At 49.2% G+C, this 22,608-nt stretch overlaps 1 protein-coding gene across 1 annotated transcript in view; it reads right to left on the reverse strand.

Annotated features, from left to right (window-relative positions):
- The window catches only part of LOC119454627 (keratin-associated protein 21-1-like), a 569,870-nt gene extending 566,818 nt beyond the window's left edge, over positions 1 to 3,052 (reverse strand). The window contains exon 1 of the mRNA XM_049666920.1: positions 3,043 to 3,052. The gene's annotated coding sequence lies outside the window, so the exon portion shown is untranslated. The remainder of the gene's footprint in view (positions 1 to 3,042) is intronic.
- Between the last annotated feature and the right edge of the window lie 19,556 nt (positions 3,053 to 22,608).

Here is a 22,608-nt window from a genome sequence, read left to right on the forward strand (position 1 = left end):
GGAAGGCGCATGTAAGACCCACCACCTGCGTGGAGCACCGGCGGGCATAATGTTAGACTGACCACGTGCGAAGATCGCCGAAAGGGGTTAAACAAACGCTGCAAGGGACCGAAACCCCCGGAAACACTGCGACAGCTGTGGCCGACCTTGGCCGTGCGCCCGCGGGTGGGTGTTATGACGTCAAATTTCCGCTTCTGCCGGCGGCCGCTTGGGGTTAAGGTGCGACAGAAAATCGTTAAAAAAGATGTTTCTCGGTCTTTTCTTCAAAACAGATTGTTGTATTCATCATTTTCAACAGTTCAACTTTTGTTCCGATGCATAAAACCACCTGCCAGCTTTTGTTTCCGTATCCATTAAAAAACACGAAGACGTAACCAACAATTGAGAAACAATTTAAGGAACCATCGGGATTAACCTAGCGGTAAACACCAGGCCGCAAGTTTAAGCTTCGCTGATTAATCATCAGTACGCAGTGCTTCGACTGAGTGCTTGATCACAGTGCTTTGCACTGCGCATTGCCCAAGCCCAAGTGTTCAAAGCACTGTACGCAGTGCTTTGAACCTTGGTAGCTCTCAAAAAAAGACGACCCGTTCTGATCCATGTGCTCCGGCTGTATCGACCTCCAATGCCGCATTTCGAATAGATTTCGACCACGCCAAGTGCTGTGAGTGATACTAATTGACTTACTACCGCAACGCGATCACACCGATACTCGAAAAACACCCGTGCGTCGATTTTACGTCAAATTATCGCCTCTTGAAGATCCAAGGTGACTGCTGCCCAGCCAAGTCTAATCGAACGGAAGCGATCACAGCGTCGGCGGCTGGCCGCCCGCTGTAGCCGAGCGATATCTGTTGAGAGATAATCCTTGGCAAGTCCAAAATGGACTCCATAAAAACCGCCCTGGTCGACGCAGACCCTGAAAACACCCAAACCTCCGAAAGATTGGAAATCAACGCCACAATCGAAGGTGAAAGCAACGATACTGACGGCAACGGGGGAGACTGGTTTGCGGTTGCCCGTAAACGCCTACGCGATGCCAGCCATCCAACAACTACGACGGGAGAATCCAAACCAGACCGCACTCCCAACCAGGCACACGAACGAAAACCACAACTCCCACCACTTCCACCGGCTGACTACAAGATCGTCTTCCCTCCACGAGACAGCCTCGACTTCAGCAAATGCCAATCGCATTGCGTCGCCCGAGCAGTGAGTCAGGCTGCTCACATTACTGCAACCGAATCTGACGGGCTCACACTGAGAATCCGCAACGAACAGAACCTGGCAGTGGCAAGTGCGCCAGAGGAGCTGGCGGAACGCATCAGACGGATCACTACCCTACAACTTCGTGGGAAGGAGTACCTAGTACACGCATACGTGGCAGCCCCCGACATGTCCTGCAAGGGAGTTGCCACTGGGATCGACAGTGAAACTCACCCGGACGAACTAATGGCTAATCTACGCTCCCCGCAAGCACCGATTCTCTTTGCACGCATGCTCGGAAAGTCGACGGCTGCCCTCATCACCTTCGACGGGCTGGAAGTCCCAAGAACAATTTATCATTATGATGGAGAGCTCCTATGTCGACCCTACCGACCGCTATCTGAGGTATGCAGCATATGCCTGAAAACTGGGCACAGGGCGGACATCTGTCCCACGCCGAAGGGTGCCCGGTGCAAGAACTCCGGACACGAAAACCCATCGGAGGACCACCAATGCCAACCGAAGTGTGTGCTGTGTGAAGGCGATCACCCAGTTACGCCCCCAAGCTGTCCAGTCAGGCAGCGCAAGGCCTTCAACAAATCACACTTCTTACGTAACGCCGGCTACACCAGTGACGCGAACAACGTTCCCACCACCACCAACCCTGGGACTAGCACCAATCAACCACAAGCTCTCCGGTCAAAATCGCCACCAGCTTCCACGGAGACGAACGTAGACAGAGGCCGATCACCCCGAAGATCAACGGACTCAAAAAAAAACGAGATAAATCCAGGGACGCATCCACATCAAGATCACAAAGCCTACCACGTGCAAAGACACCCCGACATGAATGGCATGAAGCAGCTGCAAACGAGCAAGGGGCGGAATGACGGTCAACCATCGACATGCTGGAGAAGAGCGAGAAGAAAGCGGTCACGAAGGGCCCTGGTACGAATCCGCCAAAGGTGAGCTGGGCTGCGCGGCTTTCAAATCCTTCCCCCTTACCTTCTCCCACTGCTACCAATTTTCCACCCCTTACAACATGCACACGCAGTACTCATACAGGGCAGGTGCCTCTCACAAATAACTTCACTACCAACGCCCAGGTGCAGGAAATGATTAATAATATAGCCCGAACGCTTAGGCAAGAGATGCGGACATTAGTGAACGAAATGGCAATAACTCTTCGACAGGAATTACACCAGTTGAAACACGAGTTTCAAAACATAGAGAGCGCCTGAGCAACGAAATGCAACGGGACAGGCAGGAACTCATGGAGAGTTTCACGCAAGATAGGCTGGAAAAAAAGGAAGAAATCGAAACCACCCTGCAACAGATGGTCATTGAGCTAACCCAAGCGTTTAGACAACAAATTCGCGACGAAGTTACTCAGACGGTCGTACGTCCACAACGCCACCCCCAACCACACCCGTGTTATTCCGCTCGAGGCAAGAGAAGATGATGATGATTGTTGGAGTTTAGTGGCGCAAGGGCCAGGTATGGCCAAAGAGCGCCATGACAGTATTAGTTCGCGCCAAGACGATGGTAATGGCTTGTTAGTTGTAGATGAATAGGCAATTATATGAACATTAGATGTGGCATGGCTGTAAAGGGGCCTAAAATCAGTCGCTGTAAAGTGCGTAAAATCTATAAGTAATAAGATTATGGCAATGAGTGATTATGTGTACTATGGACATAAAGAATGCATTGCGAAAGAATGATACGAGTTACAAAAAATTAAAGATACAAGTATTGGCCAGAAGCACAAGTGCCTAAACAGAGCCCTTGAAACACAAGGGCCTGGAGGCATGTGCAGTTAAAAAACTATCGCGGCAACATCCTCTAGAGAGAGGATGCACTACGAACTTATTGGGCTAGTAACATGTAGCACAACATCTTTCAAGAAAGCAAGGACTGCGTTGGTGCTAAAAAGTGGTTCTTTACCGAGAAACATAGCGGGATGCAGAGGGACACAGTAGCGATATGCGAGAGGAAAATGTTTCTTTCTTTCTCTTTCGGCTTCCCGACACTCCAAGAGGACGTGGAGGACGGTGAGCCTGTCGCCACATCTACCACATGTTGGAGGATCATTTCCATTCAATAGAAAATTGTGAGTACCATATGTGTGTCCTATTCTGAGACGACAGAATAGGACATCAGTTCGTCGTGTTTTAGTTGTACAGGGCCAGAGACCTAACTGTGGCTTAATCAAGTGGAGCTTATTAGTTGTTTCAGCGTGACCGTGTTTCAGCGTTTCAGCGTGTTTTTTGTGACCTCTACAAAGGATAGATCACATTCTATCACCTGCCACTCCCAGGGCGGTGAAAGCTTAGCTGGAGGCCTTAGGCGATGTTCTAGAAGTGGGATATCCATCTCTTCGCTAAGTTCTCTTACACGCAATGAGAAAGGCCGCCTCATAGAGGGTCGATTATAGAAAAGCGCTGCACACTTCAAATCATTAAGGGTTGCAGAACAAGGATGTTCACGATCGGAGTGTACTTTGAGAAAATAGGTGAAGCTGATGTATGTTCTCTGGAAATGGAGTGACCACTCATTGGATTCTACGTATAAACTTTCGACGGGGCTTGTTCTGAATGCGCCAGTGGCCAGGCGGATACCTAGATGGTGGACGGGGTCTAGCATTTTTAGCGCGCTCGGGGCGGCAGAGTGATATACTACGGCACCATAGTCCAATCGTGACCGAATGAGACTCTTGTGAAGGTTCATTAAACACTTCCTGTCGGTGCCCCAGGATGTGTGAGATAAAATTTTCAGTAAGTTCATTGTTTTTAGGCATTTCGCCTTTAGATGTTTTATGTGGTTAATTAAAGTAAGCTTAGAGTCAAGTATGATGCCTAAAAATTGTGTTCTTTGTTCACAGGTATTTGTTGTCCATACATTTCGATAGTTGGATCTGCAACAAGACCTTTCTTCCTGGTGAAAAGAACACAAGAACTTTTGTGGGGGTTTACTTTGAACCCGTTTTCCTCTGCCCACTTAGACACTTTGTTGAGCCCCTGCTGTACCTGTCTCTCGCACACTGCGAGGTTACAGGACTTGAAGCCTATCTGGACGTCGTCCACGTAGATGGAATAAAAGATAGCTGGTGGTAAAGAAGCACGAAGCGTGTTCATTTTAACGATAAAGAGTGTGCAACTGAGCACGCCTCCTTGGGGTACACCAGTTTCCTGCACAAAAGCTCGTGATAAAACATTGCCAACTCGAACACGGTATGTGCGATTCAGCAGATAACTCTCAATCACATTTAACATATTACCACGTATACCAAAGTGGGAGAGGTCTCTCAGTATGCCAAACCGCCATGTGGTGTCGTAGGCCTTTTCTATGTCTAAAAATACAGACAAGAAGAACTGTTTGTGGACAAAAGCTTCGCGTATCTGCGCCTCAATACGTATCAAGTGGTCAGTGGTGGATCGACGCTCGCGAAAACCACACTGGTATGGATCAAGCAGTCTGTTTGATTCTACGAAATGTAATAGGCGACGGTTTATCATTTTTTCGAAGACTTTGCAGAGACAGCTTGTTAGCGCTATGGGCCGACAACTCGATACAGAGGATGGATCCTTTCCCTGCTTCAGGATAGGGATCACTATGGCCTCTTTCCAGGCAGAGGGGATCTCGCCGGAGGTCCATATAGAGTTATACAGACGGACAAGGGTTTTCTTCGTTTCAGAGGGTAGGTTCTTCAACATTTCATATAATATGCGGTCAGAGCCTGGAGCAGATTGGTGGCAACAGGCGAGTGATGCATGAAGCTCTGCTAAAGAGAAAGGCAAATTATATGGCTCGTTCCCGGTGCTCTTTCGGTCTAGTTTTAGTTTTTCTATTGCTGCTTTGTATTTTGTGAATTCCGGAGAATAGTGCGATGAACTCGACACATGTTCAAAATGTGCACCCAGGTGGTTCGCTTGGTCTTCCAAGCTGTCGCCCTGTGTATTTACCAAAGGGAGTGAATATGTTTGTCGTCCTCTCACCTTGTTAACCCTGTTCCATACTTTGGCCTCATCTGTATACGAGTGTATACCTGATAAAAACTTCTGCCAACTCTCTCTTCTGGCCTGTCGGCACGTTCTCCTGCCTTGTGACTTTATCTTCTTAAAGTTGATAAGATTCTCCGCAGTAGGTGAATCACGTAGCAACCCCCACGCTTTGTTCTGTTTCCTACGAGCGTTCCTACATTCGTCGTTCCACCATGGGACACGGCGTTTGCATGCCACACCACTTATTTCGGATATGCATCTAGAAGCGGCATCAATTATGAAGGCAGTGAAATACTCTACAGCAGCATCAATTCCTAACGAAGACATGTCAGCCCAGGAGATATTGCTAGTAAGAGTTCGAAATTTCTCCCAATCTGCTGTATCAACCTTCCATCGAGGGGCTTGTGGTGGAGACTTATTTTCTGTGGTTGTTCTCAGTAATATGGGGAAGTGATCGCTCCCGTAAGGATTTTTGGTAACTTCCCATTCAAGTTCAGGAAATACACACGGGGAAGCTATGCTAAGGTCAATAGAAGAAAAGGTTCCGTTTGCAATACAGTAAAATGTAGGTTCCTTCTTATTCAGGAGGCACGCACCAGACGAGAAAAGAAATTCTTCAACAAGACGACCTCGCGCATCGATACGAGAGTCGCCCTACAGACTGCTGTGCGCATTGAAATCGCCAAGAACAAGATAAGGTTCTGGCAATTCGTCTATAAGGGACTGAAATTCATGTTTGTGTAAGTGGTAATGTGGGGGAATGTAAAGCGAGCAAATGGTGATGAGTTTGTTCAGAAGAACAAGTCGAACTGCCACTGCTTCGAGGGGCGTTTGTAGCTGCAAATGTTGACATGCTATGCTTTTGTGAATTATAATGGCAACACCGCCTGATGATGCGATAGCATCGTCACGGTCTTTACGAAACGTAACATAGTGTCGGAGAAAGTTTGTATGTGTTGATTTTAAGTGCGTTTCCTGTACACACAGCACTTTTGGATTGTGTTGGTACAGAAGTTCTTGGATATCATCGAGGTTCCTAAGAAGGCCTCTGACGTTCCATTGTATAATTTGTGTATCCATAATGAAATTAAATTGGTGCTGTGTGTACTAAAAACGGAAGTATTGCCTTAGATTACAGAGCCCTTTCCAGGCCCTGTAACGCGGGATTTGTCCTTTCTGAAGCGGTCGAGGGAGCCTCGCCGCTCCTTAGGCGCTTGGTGCGCCGTCGGGATGGGTGTAGTGTCCATTGCCTCTTGAGAGGCGCCGGACACGCGCTCTTGCGAGCGAGAAGTTTCGCGGGAGAGTCTCGCCGCGAAGGACGAGACATGGGGCTGCCTTTGGGCCTGAGCTGCGCCGGGTGTTACCACAGCCAGCAATGGCCGGAGAGGGTGAGGCAGCCTTGACTGCACCCACCGTGGGAGCTGCTGGTGGCCCTGCGGGTTCGTTTCGCGTAGCGCAGGCTGCCACCGAGGGCTGTTGTGGTGCCGGCAACCCTAGGGTAACTGGGCCTGTTTGCTGGTTAGGTGGAGTAGACTTAGCTACTTCCACCCTGGGGGCAGGAGCCACAAGCGACAGCTCGCTGCGCGCGGGCTGGGCTGGTGGCAGTAGCCGCTGCGACGCTGCCCCTTGACGCGCCGCATCAGCGTAAGTGGTCGTGTGGAATGGTGAGCACCTTTTGCGTGCTTCCCTGAACGATATGTTTTCACGGACTTTCAGTGTTAGAATTTCTTTCTCTTTTTTCCAGCTTGGGCAAGACCGGGAGTACGCTGGATGGTCACCATCGCAATTTACGCAGTGAGGTGTAGCCTCGCAATTGTCTGAGGCATGGCCTTGTACTCCACACTTGGCACAAGTGAGTCGACCACGGCAGCTCTGCGAGCCATGGCCGAATCTTTGGCATTGGTAGCATCGTCTAGGATTTGGGATATATGGTCTTACTGCTATTTTTGTGTAGCCTGTTTCGATGCTTTGTGGCAAGACGCTTAATTCAAAGGTAAGTATCAGGTGTTTCGTGGGAATTTCTTTGTTGTCCCCTCTCATAACGATGCGCTGCACATTCATGACGTGTTGTTCCTTCCAACCTTCCAACAACTCGGTTTCAGATAGGTCGATGAGGTCTGCTTCGGATACTACCCTGCGTACTGTGTTCATGGAGCGATGCGGTGAAACAGTAACTGGGACATCACCAAAAGTCACAAGCTTGCCGAGTCTGTTGTGTTGTTCCTTATCACGTAGCTCAAGCAGAAGGTCCTAGTGGTCCTTATAGCCAGGGCCTAGCGTGTTCGTCAAGGTTTTCGCAACTACAAATGGGGATATGGTTCTTGCTAGTCTTTCCGTTCTCTCACTATGTACTACTTGATATCGGGGGAAGATGTCTTTAGGCCGGGTGAACAAATTGAGAAACTCATCGGTGCGTCCCCTCTTCTGAGGGAGACGATCAAGAAGTCGAGGAAAAGCGGGCGTTCCCATAACAATTTTGTGTTGTTCGGCAGCAATGGCAGCCACCCACCACGGAGTCCAACAAGGGGACGCTACAGCACTTCACGTGTAAGGCTGCAGGCGCCAGCCGTACATTGCTGCTATAACCTCATATAAAAACCCAAGAGAGGGCACCTACACAAGGTTAACCCAAGCCGCCTATGAAAAATGTGGAAGTAACAGAAGAGAAGAGGTGACAGGACAGTGAGGACAGAAAAATAGAGAAGAAAAAGATCGGAGAGGGGGACAGGAAAAGGCGACCACCGATTTCCCCCGGGTGGGTCAGTCCGGGGGTGCCGTCTATGTGAAGCAGAGGCCAAAGAGGTGTGTTGCCTCAGCCGGGGGGTCTTAAAGGCCCGAACACCTGGCATCGGCTCAACCCCCAGGATCCCCCTTTCCCCAGACACGGCTAAGCCGCGCACGGCTACACGCGGGAGGGTCCAACCCCCATGTGCTCGGGTACGTGGTGTCGCAACTCACCAAACGCCTGCTCACGCAGACGCCCCTGCGGGGCGAGGCAAGAGAAGATATCCGGGCGCAATCATACGCACGCCCTTCATCTCAGGCCAGTTAACAATAAAACATGGCTAGACAACAAAATGTAGCGCAAACACAACCCATCAAAATTTGGCAATGGAACTTGCGCAGTTTCCGCCGGAAACGAGGAAATATAACGCAGTTCATACACGCACAGACACACACACCAGACATATTGGCACTACAAGACACATACATTGAAGCTAAACTGACTGGATACAATACTTTTGCGTACAAAGAACACCACAATGGTCCGATTAAAACAGCAACATTAGTGTCAAAGAGGTTAACCGCAATCGACCACACCCTCAGCTCCGAATGCATACCGCACGTATTCATCGAAATCATTCCCGTAGACAGGAAGAGCCTAGCTTCTTTGTCCTCAACATCTATAGTGCCCCTAAAGAGCGGGCAGACTGTTTCGATGAGCTCTTCAAACACGCACTAAAGGAAGCAAAGCAACGTTTGCTTATTGTAGGGGACTTCAACTCAGCGCACCCAACGTGGGGTTACAAGACCGCTAATCCAAAGGGTCGACGGCTAGCGCTGACGATAGCACAACTAGGGTTGACTATACTTACAGATGCAGCCCGCCCAACGAGAATAGGCAACAGTGTCAGTCGAGACACCTGCCCCGACCTTACGCTGATCAAAGACATCAGGTACCAGGGATGGCACAACCTCGATGAGACCCTCGGTAGTGACCACAATATAATAGAAACGCATATAATAACACCGCCAACAAAAATCAAAGAACGTAAAATACGAATGACGGATTGGGACAAGTTCCGACAGCGGCGCAAGCAAGAAAGCACCAACGAAACCTACGAAGGCAGCTTGAAACCAGAAACTCTGCAGGAATGGATCCGACAAATTCAGACAGACTTCCGTGCGACAACGAAAATCATCGACACGTCACCAGAACATCCCGATGTCGACAGGCACCTATTACACCTTTGGAAGGCTCGCCATTGCCTGCAAAAAAGGTGGAAAATGCAAAAGCACAATCGCAAGCTCAGGCAGCGGATATCCGACTTAACAGCCTAGGCTGAAAGTTACGCAACCGAACTAACGCGAAACAATTGGAAGAACCTATGCAATCAAATGCGGGGTACTTTGGGCACCGCCAAAACGTGGGTACTGCTTAGAAATCTCATCGACACCAATCAAACCAAAGCAACAAGCAGCAAAACCCTTAAAAAAATCTTGAGACAGACACATGGGACTGATGCGGCCATAATACAGCAGCTAAAGGACGCTTACATAGGTACAGGCCTCAAACCAATTTACATAGATAATCCGCATGCGGAGCCTTCGGAATTAGACAAAGACATCACCCCACATGAAGTTAGAGCGGCACTGCATTGAATAGTACGCAACAGCGCCCCGGGAGCAGACGGAATACAGTACCAGCTTTTAAAAAACCTCGACGAGAGATCGATAAAAGAACTTAGATTATTTTCAGTACCACTAGCTAGAGGGCACGCTGCCGCAAGAATGGCGGCACGCCGATATTACAATGATGCCAAAACCAGGCAAGCAACCCTCTCTAAACCAACTGAGACCCATCTCGCTCACATCATGCATAGGAAAGTTATTTAAAAACGTCGTCCTGGCAGGGCTTCAGCCGTGCCTAGAAGAGCAAGCCTTATTGCCGCACACAATTTTCGGTTTTGGACCAGGGCTATTCACTCAAGACGTACTACTGCAAATTAAGGAAGAGATAATTGACCATATCAGCACTCAACAAAGCAAAGTCATCCTTGCGTTCGACCTGAAAGGCGCGTTTGATAACGTAGCTCACGACCTCATATTCACCAATCTAGCGGCAACAAAGTGTGGCCAACGACTTTGCAATTACGTCCGGGCGTTTCTTAAAGATCGCACTGCGACTATAGGCATAGAAAATATACGTTCGGACTCCATCCCTCTTGCGGGAAAAGGCACGCCACAAGGGTCAGTGCTTTCCCCTTTCCCCCGTGCTATTTAACATAGCTATGAGCAGACTACCTGCACTACTAGATGCCATACCGGGAATTAGTCATGCGCTTTGTGCTGATGATATCACCATCTGGGCCACCAGTGGCTCAGATGGTGAAATACAAGACGCACTACAAGCAGCAGCCGATGTCACCCAGAAATATGCACTAGGGGGACTTACGTGCGCAGCTCAAAAGTAAGAACTGCTTATAGTAAAAAGAACTCCAAAGGAAACATCACCTACCGCCTGTCATCACGGTGACTATCGAGGGTGAAGCTGTAAATAAGGTTAACAAATTACGCTTACTAGGACTCCACGTTCAAGCCAATGCGAAAGCGACATATACCCTGACGCTACTGAAGAAACAGATTAATCAAGTAGTGAACATGATCCGGCGGGTCACGAACCGCCGCCACGGCCTAAAGGAATCTGACGTTATGTGAATCATACACACTTTAATCGTAAGCCGCATTACCTATCACGCACTTTACCACCGACTCACCCAAAACCAAACAAACCAGCTAGACACACTCATACGAACAAAGGTGAAAACGGCGACAGGCCTTCCTATCTACACCTCAACAGCCAGACTATTACAGCTTGGTTTGCATAACACCATGGCCGAATTATTCGAAGCCCAGAAAGTCGGTCAGATCGAACGACTGAAACGTACATCGACAGGAAGGCACGTAATCCGACAATTACGTTACCCAACATCAGAGTTTGCCCCATGAGAGCCCCTGTCGATCGCCCCAAACATCAAAGAAAACATTACAGTGGCCCCCATAACTCGGAATATGCACCCCGAACAACATAAAGGCAGGCGCGCTGCTCGTGCAAAGGCACTGCACCGAGCATACGGCAACGACCTCGACACCTTCTGTACAGACGCCGCGTGCTACCCCGACATTACAGCCATTACAGCCGACTGGAGGGGCGAAGCACTATTATCAGCCACAATACACACTGACAACTGCACGGAAGCCGAAGAATGTGCCATAGCCCTCGCCATCAGCGCTCATCCCCCAGATAAGATCATACATATTCTTACAGATTCCCAGCAAGCATGTCGAAACTACGCACAAGGACGGATTTCACCGATCGCGCCTAAAATTCTACACAAAAGGCTAAACATTCCACAAGTTTACCTAGTCTGGACACCTGGGCATGCGTCTCTCCCTGGCAATGAGCGCATTCATGCGACAGCGCGAGGCCTAACCTTCCAGGCACCGGTGGAAGACCAGTGAAACCCAGACAAGATGGAAACGATACCGCTTACATACACGCATACACTACAACACCACAGACTATCCCATAGAACATTCCCTCCACCACACGTGAAGCTAAACCGTGCAGATGCAGCCGCTTGGTGCCAGCTCCAAACTAATACGTTCCCCAGCCTTGCTCTCCGCCACACTTTTTACTCTAGCCAGTACCCCGACAAATGTCCTTTCTGTGGTGGCCACCCAAACCTCTACCATTCCACGTGGGAATGCTCCAAACCACCCGGCTTACCTAGAATACCCAACACCTCCCCATCCCAGTGGGAAGCCGCTCTTTCCAGCACAGCCTTCGACGACCAGCGATGCCTGATCGACCGGGCCAGCCGGATAGCAGCAGCAAATGAGGCCCTGCACTGAGGGCTCCACCCTCTGGGACTTCGTTTCAAAACATCAAATAAAGTTTTCTACAACAACTACTACTACTACTTAGTACCTCTCACACGGCTCGCAGAGAGCCGTCTTGTCGCGTTGTTTAGGTAGCATATTTTGGCATTTTTTGTCCAAGACCGTTGTCACGATCAGAGTACTATATTTAAGTGCACGTATTATGGGTCATAATAAAAAAAACGACAAAGCATGAAAGTGTCAAACTGGAGAGACCAGATATAATTCGCTGTACTGTCAAAACTGATAAACAAGCAAAAAGTGAGGAATATTCTAAATTATTGCGTGGAAAATATTGAGGAAGCAGTAAGATATTGACTCAGCATGAAATAAGTGAGAAGAAAACTTGGCATAGGACAAGGCAAGACGTAGGCACTCAAAGATAAACAGGGTAATATCATCAGCAATTTTGATTACATAATAAAGCAGCGGAATAATTCTATACTGACCTGCACTGTCCCCAGAGCAGCCAAGCTACTTTCATTCGAAGTAGTGATGAACAGGATACATAGGCTGCTTCTATAACTAGCGATGAAATTAGAAGGGACTTGCAAGAGATCACCAGGAAAAAGCTGCTGGAGACGATGGGATAACAGTCGATATAATCAAAGATAGAGGAGATATCATGCTTGAAAAGCTTGCGGCCCTTTATAAGCAATGCCTCGCGACTTCAACTGTACCAGGAAGCTGGAAGAACGCCAACATTGTGCTAATCGATAAGAAGAGAGACGTTAAAGAATTGAAGAATTATTGTCCCGTTAGCTTGCTTTCAGTATTGTATAAAATATTCACCAAGATAATTGCAATAGAATCAGGGCAACTCTTGACTTCAGCCAACCAAGAGAACAGGCTTGCATCAGGAAGGGACGTTGTACGATGGATCATATCCATGTCATCAATCAGGTAATCGAGAACTCTGAGGAGTACAATCAACCTCTCTTTATGGCTTTCATAGAATATGAAAAGGCATTTGATTTAGTAGAGATACGAGCAGTCGTAGCGACATTGCGTAATCAAGAAGTACAGTATACGTGAATATCCTGGCAAATATCTACAAGTATTCCACAGCTACCTTGGTTCTCCACAGGAAAAGTAGAAAGTTACTGGTCAAGAAAGAGGTCAGGCAAGGTGACACAATCTCTCCAATGCTATTAACTGCATGCTTAGACGTATTGAAGCTCTTAGACTGGGAAGGCTTAGAAGTGAGGATCAACGGCGAATATCTCAGCAACCTTCGGTTTGCAGATGACATTATCCTATTCAGCAACAATGGAGACGAATTACAACAAATTATTGAGGGCCTTAACCGAGAAAGTGTAAGGGTGGGATTGAAGATTAATATGCAGAAGACAAAGACAGCCAACAAGCCTGACAAGGGAACAAGAATTCAGGACCGCCAGTCAGCCTATAGAGTCTGTAAAGGAGTCGATTTATCTAGGACAGTTACTCACAGGGCACCCTGATCATCAGAGAGAAATTTACAGAAGAATAAAATTAGGTTGGAGTACATACTGCAGGCATTGCCAAATCCTGACTGCGAGCTTACACTGTCGTTGAAAAGAAAGGTTCTATCGTGCTAACATGTGGGGCATTCTATCGGTGCTAACATAAGGGGCAGAAACTTGGAGTTTAACACAGAAACTCGAGAACAAGTTAAGTACCACACAAAGAGCGACGGAACGAAAAATCTTAGGACTAACGTTAAGAGACAGGAAGAGAGCGGTGTGGATCAGAGAACAAACGGGGATAGCCGATATTCTAGTTGACATTAAGCGGAAGAAATGGAGCTGGGCAGGCCATGTAATGCGTAGCATAGAAAACCGAAGGATCATTAGGGTTACCGAATGGATACCAAGAGAAGGGAAGCGCAGTTGAGGACGGTAGAAAACCAGGTGGGGTGATGAAGTTGGCAAATTTGCAGGCGCAAGTTGTAATCAGCTAGCGCAAGACAGGGGTAATTGGAGATCACAGGCAGAGCCTTCGTTCTGCGGTGGACATAAACATAGGCTGATGATGATGATGATTAAGGATTTCGTGTCGGTGCTTCTCTGGTATGCTTCGAAACCAGGGCAGGAGTTTATTTTGCTCAGTGTCATCTATCTTTGTGACAAAAGAGGGAAGCAGTGATAATTATGACCAGCATAACGTTTTCAACACAACGACGTTCTTAGCTACTTAGCCCCGCTGTTCCTAGCTGGTATGCTTCAAGTCTCTTGTGTGGGCTCATGCCGGAGATAGTGCAATGTAAAAAAGTCGCAGTTTCGCCCGTAAGGCGAAGTCTCAACTGCGGCAGCAAATAAGTAGAGAGCTACACGGAGTAAGGATAGTAGTTTTATCGGCTGTATTAACATGGACACATTCGCTTACTAACTGAATTAACAAGCACGGTGTAAGCGCGCACAAGCAAACACTCGATGATACAACTCGACGACCGCAGACAACCGCTGTGAAAATGCTGGAGTGAGCAAGCGCAGCTGCAGCAGCGAGCGAAGGCTCGTGAGGTCTATCGCTTCAACAGAAACTGAGCGGCGAAAGCACACCGCATACAAAATTATGAGCCGTCTGCAGATCGCTTTCAAGATACGGTGCGAGCGACCAGCCACAGCCGCTCAAAGTACGTGCGCAGTTGCGGGCAGAGTAGAATGCAACGCTCCCTCTCGGGCAGAATGCAACGCTCCCTCTCGCGTTGCATTCCCGCTTTTGTCTTGTCGCGTGCGAGACTAAGTTGCCAGTTCCCCTTGCGCCGTTAGTGCCGCAGCACGACGTCGTCCGCCCCTCCCTCCTATTCCCCCACGGCCTTTCGCGCGACGGTCACGTTTGCTTTCCGCCGTGCGTTCGCTCTCCGTGAAAGCGCTCGTCCCTCGCGCACTTCACGGAGAGCGAAAGCTCATACAGTAAGGCTACATAAGTGTCTGTGACAACAGGCAACGTTTGAGAAGCTTCCGATACATGCAGGCGTGTCCTGCGCCGAGCGCTAATGTTTAACACTTGTTACCCGGGGAACAGCGGTCACCGGTGAAAGATAAACAAGTACACGCGCCAATATATATATATATATATATATATATATATATAAGAAGCCAACAAACAATGACACCAAGGACCACATATGGGAAATTACTCGTACTTACTAATTGAATTAAAGAAATGTTAAATTAATGGAATTGAAAATGCATGAAAAAACAACTGTCCGCAGGTGGGGAACGATCCAACGTCGTCGCATTACGCGTGCGATGCTCTTACCATTGAGCTACTGCGGCACCGTTTTCCATCCATTTTCTGGGCTTTTATTGCGATAGCAATTATATGGACACTCAAAAGCAGATTTCTGCGTCGGCGTCGGCGTCGCCGTCGCCGTCGCCGTGAGGTTCCGTATGACGTCAATGGAGATGAAATCGTTGCCGCGCGCCGAACGCTGTATGAGCGAGTGAAAGGGCGCGAGGGGCGCGCGCTTTCACGGGGAGTGAACGCACGGCGGAGAACAAACGCGCGTTCTGCGCCGTGCTCGCTTAAGGGCTGCAGAAGTAGGCGTCTCTTTCCTCCTTTGCAATCACCATATATATGCAGAGCAAACGCGCCTTCTTCCGACGCGCGTGAGGCCGTGGGGGAGGGGGAGGAGGGAGGCGACGTTTAGCTGCGGCACCAAGTGCCTATTTATATCAGAGGCTCCGACAACAGTCACCAACGCCGCACGCATTTTGAGCGAACGCAGGCAAAACGCCGACGGCGTCGACAATTGTTCTGCGTGTTGCTTGTGCTGCTGCATGTCCAAGTTTATACAGCTGATAAAGCTAATATCATTACTCCGTATAACTCTCTACAAATTTGCTATCGCAATTGATTCTTCGCCTTTCAGGTGAAACTGCGACTTTTTTATGTTTTACCACTAGAACTAACCCTGGGAGTGTTAGCCAGCGCCACCACTCACAAACCTTGGCGGCGGATGTATAACGTCCTTTCTGACGCAGGCGTCACGAGCAAGGGATCTTTTTGGGGGATAGCAACTGGTCAATAAGCCCACATATGCTAACTGAAGGTATCAATGTTGCCGGATTCAAGCCCTCGTTATGTCATGAACGAGAAGAAAGGGAACCAAGGGGCCCGATTATTATTAATCATATCATAATTGCCCACTGAACACAAGACGTTTTGTAGCCGTCTTGGACCAACCAAAATGAACTAGAACGTCTACAAGTATTCGAGACGGCTACAAAACGTCTTTTTATGTGCGTCTTGAGGACGTTTCGCGGAAGACGCTTAGAAGGCGTCTTGTTAGTCTGTTTTAAGCTATAATATTGCTAAGACGGCTAGAAAACGTTTTGCAAAAACATCTCAAAGTTATCTGTGCGGATCCTTATCCAGATATATGTGTAAAATATGCATTTCGGTTCTTTCCGCTGCTTTATACGGTTGTTAGATATCTAGCACCCACACTGGCCACACAGCCTGTACTTAAGAAACATGTACATGCACTGCCTTTCCTTTGGTCTGTCATTTTACCATCCTGTAAGGATGGTAATCGAAATTTTCATTAGCTGCACATGTGCACTCCTCAAAAACCAATGGAATAGGTTCGGATGTGGTACTAAGTGAAGGGAAAGGCTAAAGGTTGATGGTCGAAGTCATAGTCATGAGCATGACTAAGGCGTTCGCCTTAAGGTCGCTTAGGTGTAGCTAGAGGGGATCCTGAGGACTCATGACATGAATGTCATTACATGCGTGTCATGTAGGTCATGAAGGAGCCGCCTATGCCATGGTGCTCTCATGGTCGTTTCGTTAACTTGGTAGGTATACTGCTTCGCATACCATCGATTCCCACAGGGCGTCGGATCTGCCGGCTTAGTTTTTTCGCATGTTTTGTATTATGCTAAGAGCAAGCTTTCAAAATGAAAAAAAAAATGTTGAACGTTATCGCTAGGCACAGGACGCGCCTTTATGCATCGGAAATTTCTCGAACGTTATCGATGCTTCTATCCGTTGTCTGTTATCACTGACGCTTATGTAATCTGATGGTACGAGTGACGCGAATTGTCTAGTACCATAGAGAAAGAAATTCAACAAGAGGGTACACTCGGCAAAAACTGGCAACAGGAAACACGTCACCATACGTCACGCTATAGTATTAATGCCGAACGTGAGCTGCCGCGTGCATCGAAAAAAAGAGTGAAATTCAGTTAACAGACATTGATTAATTTTTTAAATCCTTTGCCGCGAAAACTAAAACGTTTCGCGTATAAATGGACTTAAACTTTCCGACCTATTATTCTTGCCTTATCTAGTGACAGGCCAATGACGCGCCAGAAGCATGCGTCATCCGCCAGACACTCCCCCGAAGCGAGCGAGGGCGGCTGCGCGCACGTTTGAGGGCTCGCCCACGGCAACCCGTCTGTCTGATTTTTTTTTAAATGTAGGTTGGCTTCTTGGGCTCCCGGTGTATTCTTGCGTTCCTTCTGCACTGGCACAAGACAACACTGCACTATTGGACTACGGCGAGGTGAGAGATTTAGTTTCACAGTCTGCGACGCAATTAGCCTTATGGCACGGGACCGAGACTTTAGAAGCAGTTAGCGAAAAACAGCTCGGCCGTCCTGGCGCGGTTAATTTGAGTTAATGAATCGTGCTGGGACATGTTTCCGACGCTTCCTAGGGGATTATTGTAACTTATTTCGGTTCTGTTGAGGCACACTGGCCGCGCCGCGCGCTGTGACGCACTTAGCGATAAGCAGCTCCGCCGTGGTGACAAAGTTAGTTTCGCGTGTAATGAATCTTAGAGGGACAAGTTTGTGACGTTTTTTGTGGCCCCGCAAAAACATATGTCTTCCTTCGGTACTCACGCCTGTCGAAAACGCGATGGGCGATTGCCAAGAGTGATAACATGGGAGTGTGTTGCTGGCGCCGGCAGAACGCGCGAAAGATAACGCCGAGGAACATATCAGAAGCTTATAGCCGGCCGCTGCGGCCGCATTTCGATGGAGGCGAAGTGCAAAAACACCCATGTGGTTGCGTTGTAGTGCACGTTAAATAACCCCAGATTGTCAAAATTAATCCCGAGCCCTCCACTAGGGTGTGCTTCATAATCAGAACTGGATTTGGCACGTAAAGGACTGAAAACAGGCGTTGCACCCACGCATTTGTCTTGAGCGCGAGTAGAAGACATTCTGCGAAGGTCTAGCATGGTCCAGCTGGGAGCCTCTGTTGCGTCCGTCTCTGTATATAGCGTGCCGTCGCGTCGCCCGAGGCCAAGTTTTGGAAACACGAAGTTGTCCGTGTATTTGTGCTCCTAAAGTGCAGGAAATAATGCCCGGAAATGGGGGAATGCTTGGAAATCAGATGTTTTCATATTTTATGGTATTGTTTGGGATGAGTCGGGTATTTTCAACTCCATGTATTTAAAAGAAAACTGCTTTTGTTTGTAATGGCGCCCATTCACCGCTTTCGCACGTTTCGCCTCTACACGCAGTATTCCTATATATCTAAATACCAAGTGACATGCTTGTAACATGCTGTTACATGCTTGTAAATGTAACATGCTTGTAATTTACTTTTTTTTGGTGGAGCTTCATACGGGAACTACTGCTTACCTACGGTCACAACGTTGGATGAACGCGCAAAAAGCGCGGAACGAGCTTTTATATAGAGCAAAATGAATATTTCCTCATTTCACAAGGAGTCTTGCGTTTGCTTTGTGAAATTGCATGTGGCAGATTCGATGGGACTTGACAACAACGTTTGCAATCATTTTTATCAAATAATAAACCAATTCCGCACTAAGACCGTGCGCGGTCGGGCAAAAAAAGAAAACAGGTGCAGGCGGCGTGCTAGCTAGCGTTCAGAATGCGCGCGCCCAAAAGCGAGAACGGAAGTGATTGATGCCTAACGCTTGGCGCGCTGCCGTCAATTCGGCCGCTGGGCTCTATGGCAGTGTCCGCTTTTGTTGAATTCCTTTCTCTATGCAAGTACTTTCTGGAAGACAAGCGGGCACTAGGAATGAATCTGTAACCTTCGATGACTCATGTATAAAAGCTGAAGCGTTTCGCCACTGATGACATTTCGATGATCGCCGACTGTGTTTGCCGCTATCGTTGTGCAACGAGTGAAGTTTCATTTTGTGGGCACAGGTTTGCCCAATAAAGAATCAGTTCGTCATACACAGTTTTACCACTGTTTTCTTCACTCCGAGCCAACTACCTTCTCGTGGTACCCTCAGCATTGCGGCCAGAGGTTCTGCAAGCTCACCAATGACAACCCAATGGCTGGACACCTCGGTATTTCGCGCACGCTCGCGAGGATACAAGCGAAATGCTACTGGCCTCGCCTCATTGCCGACGTCACCCATCACATAAAGACATGCCGAGACTGTCAGCGACGCAAAACACCGCCGAAAAGGCCTGCCGGACTTCTACAGCCCATTGAACCACTTCGTCTACCGTTACTGGGGTCTTTCCCGCCGGCGACGTCTGGGAAATAGATCGTCGTATAGCTACCGACTACTTCACCCGCCTCGCCGAAACAAAAGCATTGTCCAAAGGCAGTGCCGCCGAGGTAGCCAGATTTTTCGTTTAGAACATCCTCCTGCGTCACGGTGCCCCAGAAGTCCTCATCACTGACAGAGGTACGGCTTTTACGGCAGAACTAACTCAAGCCATCCTGAGATACAGCGAGACAAGCTATCGCCGGAGCACCGCCTAACACCCGTAGACGAATGACCTCACCGAGCGCCCAAATAAGACCATTGCCGACATGCTGGCAATGTACGTCGACGTCGAACACAAGACTTGGGATGCCATCGTTCCGTACGTGCCCTTCGCGCACAGCACGGCCGTGCAAGAGACGACGCACCTGGCGCCATTCAACCTGGTATATTGTTACGCGAAGAACGAGTCAGTAAGACGGGCAACTATTTACAGGTTGTATTTAACAGCGGTTGCAGCTAGCGCTGACCGGTTAGGTTCACAGCGCGAGCCCAGCTCGTTCTTCCTCTTCTTTTCTCGAGTGATGGCGCCCGCGCGCCTCGGTCAAACAATAAAATACCACACGCGTGTAGCATAATCCCCCGGCGGCAGAAGCGACGTCCCGGAGTGTCTAAATGTCATCACTGGGAGCGTGATACTGCTTCAGTCGTGTAACGTGCACGATATCGCTGAACTGGGAAGCAGATGGTGCGTCAGGGGTGATCTCGTATGTGACGGGAGTCACGGCACGAAGCACTCGGTAGGGGCCTGTGTAACTCGACAGCAGTTTTTCTGACAGGCCGACCTGACGCGACGGAGACCATAGAAGCACCAAAGAACCAGGCGGGAAGTGCACGTCTCGGTGTCGCTGGTCGTACAAACGCCTTTGACTCTCTTGGGAGTTAAGAAGGCGGTCACGGGCAATTTCCCTTGCGTGAGCAGCGCGGGCGACGGCATCAAGTACATATTCACTGGTGGGTGCTGCGTGAACAAGGAGAGTTGTGTTGAGGGGCAGTGCTGGTTCTCGGCCGAACAGAAGGAAAAATGGGGAATAGCCGGCTGTGTCGTGGCGCGAGGAATTATAGGCAAAGGTGACAAACGGCAGAGTGAGGTCCCAGTCTGTGTGGTCGGAAGAGACATACTTCGCGATCATGTCTGTGAGTGTGCGATTAAGACGCTCCGTGAGGCCATTAGTTTGCGGGTGGTATGACGTGGATAGCTTGTTCCTCGTGGCACAGGACTGCAGGATGTCCGCGATAACTTTTGACAGGAATGTCCGGCCACGGTCTGTGAGAAGTTGTCGCGGAGCTCCATGTAATAAAATCACGTCGCGTAAAAGAAAATCGGCAACATCTGTGGCGCAGCTTGTAGGGAGCGCTCGGGTGATGGCGTAGTGCGTGGCGTTTTCTGTGGCCACAGCGATCCACCTGTTCCGAGAGGTAGAAAGAGGAAAGGGACCAAGTAAATCTAAACCAACCCGAAAGAATGGCTCCGCGGGAATGTCGATTGGTTGTAGGTACCCAGCAGGTAGCGTCGATGGTGTCTTGCGTCGCTGGCATTTATCACACGCAGCTACGTATCTTCGAACGGAGCGAGCAAGCCCAGGCCAAAAGAAGCGTCGGCGGATCCGGTCGTAGGTACGTGACACACCGAGGTGACCGGCAGTGGGGAGGTCGTGAAGTTCGTGGAGAACAGCCGAGCGAAGGTGTTTAGGGATCACAAGGAGTAATGCTGGGCCGTCGGGGTGAACGTTGTGGCGGTAGATTACGCCATCTTGAAGTGTGAATAAGCGAAGGGAACTGTCGGCAAGTGGAGATTCCAGGCGGTCAATGATGACACGCAAGGACGGGTCACGGCGCTGCTCGTCGGCGACATGGACCAGTGGAAAAAGAGAGAGAACGCAGGCGTCGGTGTTAGGCTCAGACGTAGAGGTCGGGTCTTCGACTGGGTAGCGAGAGAGGCAATCTGCGTCCTGGTGTTGGAGTCCCGACTTGTACGTCACTGTGTAGGGATGGCCAGTAGCAGTCGCCCAACGACCAAGCCGGCCAGTAGGATCCTTGAGCGACGAAAGCCAACACAGCGCATGATGGTCTGTGATTACTGAGAAGGGCTTGACATATAAATATGGGCGGAACTTTGAAACAGCCCAGACGAGAGCAAGACATTCGCGCTCGGTAATGGAATAGTTGCGCTCTGCAGTTGTCAGGAGTCGGCTAGCGTAGGCTATAACGCGGTCGTGTCCGTGTTGGCGTTGCGCTAAAACGGCGCCAATCCCATAACCACTGGCATCGGTTCGGACCTCTGTTGGTGCGGACGGGTCAAAGTGGGCCAAGATCGGTGGATTAGTCAGAATCGTGATAAGGCGTGAAAATGCGGCAGCCTGAGGGGAACCCCACGTAAAAGGCACATCTTTCTGCATAAGTTCTGTGAGTGGTTGAGCGATTGCTGCGAAATCTTTCACGAACCGTCTGAAATAAGAACAGAGCCCCACAAAACTCCGGACGTCTTTGACCGACTGAGGTACAGGGAAAGCAGCTACTGCTCGAACCTTCTCCGGGTCGGGTTGTACTCCGGAAGCATCGACGAGATGGCCGAGCACTGTAATCTGTCGGCGCCCGAAGTGGCACTTCGATGAGTTTAATTGGAGCCCAGCCTTGCGGAAGACGTCAAGGATGGCTGCAACGCGCTCAAGGTGCGTCTCAAATGTATGAGAAAACACAAGGACGTCGTCGAGGTAACAAAGGCAAGTTGACCATTTGAAACCTTGAAGCAGAGAGTCCATCATCCGTTCGAACGTGGCGGGGGCATTGCATAAACCGAACGGCATAACCTTAAATTGGTAGAGGCCATCTGGAGTGACGAAAGCGGTCTTTTCTGGATCTTGCTCATCGACGGAAATCTGCCAATAGCCCGATCGAAGGTCAATGGACGAAAAGTATTTGGCACCGTGAAGACAATCAAGAGCGTCGTCAATTCGGGTTAAAGGGTAAACGTCCTTCTTAATGATTCGGTTTAGGTGGCGGTAATCAACGCAGAAACGCCACGTGCCATCTTTCTTTTTGACGAGCACGACCGGCGACGCCCAAGGACTCGACGAGGGCTCAACAATGCTTTTGGCGAGCATCTTGTTTACTTCCTGCTGAATAACTTGCCGCTCTGCCGTGGACACACGATACGGTCGGCGATGAATGGGAACAGCATCACCAGTGTTTATCCGATGTTGAACAAGGGACGTCTGACCAAGTGGGCGATTTTCAGTGTCAAATATGTCGCGGTAGGACAACAAA

The sequence above is a fragment of the Dermacentor silvarum genome, chromosome 5 (assembly GCF_013339745.2).
Source record: "Dermacentor silvarum isolate Dsil-2018 chromosome 5, BIME_Dsil_1.4, whole genome shotgun sequence".
Classification (NCBI taxonomy): Eukaryota; Metazoa; Arthropoda; class Arachnida; order Ixodida; family Ixodidae; genus Dermacentor; species Dermacentor silvarum.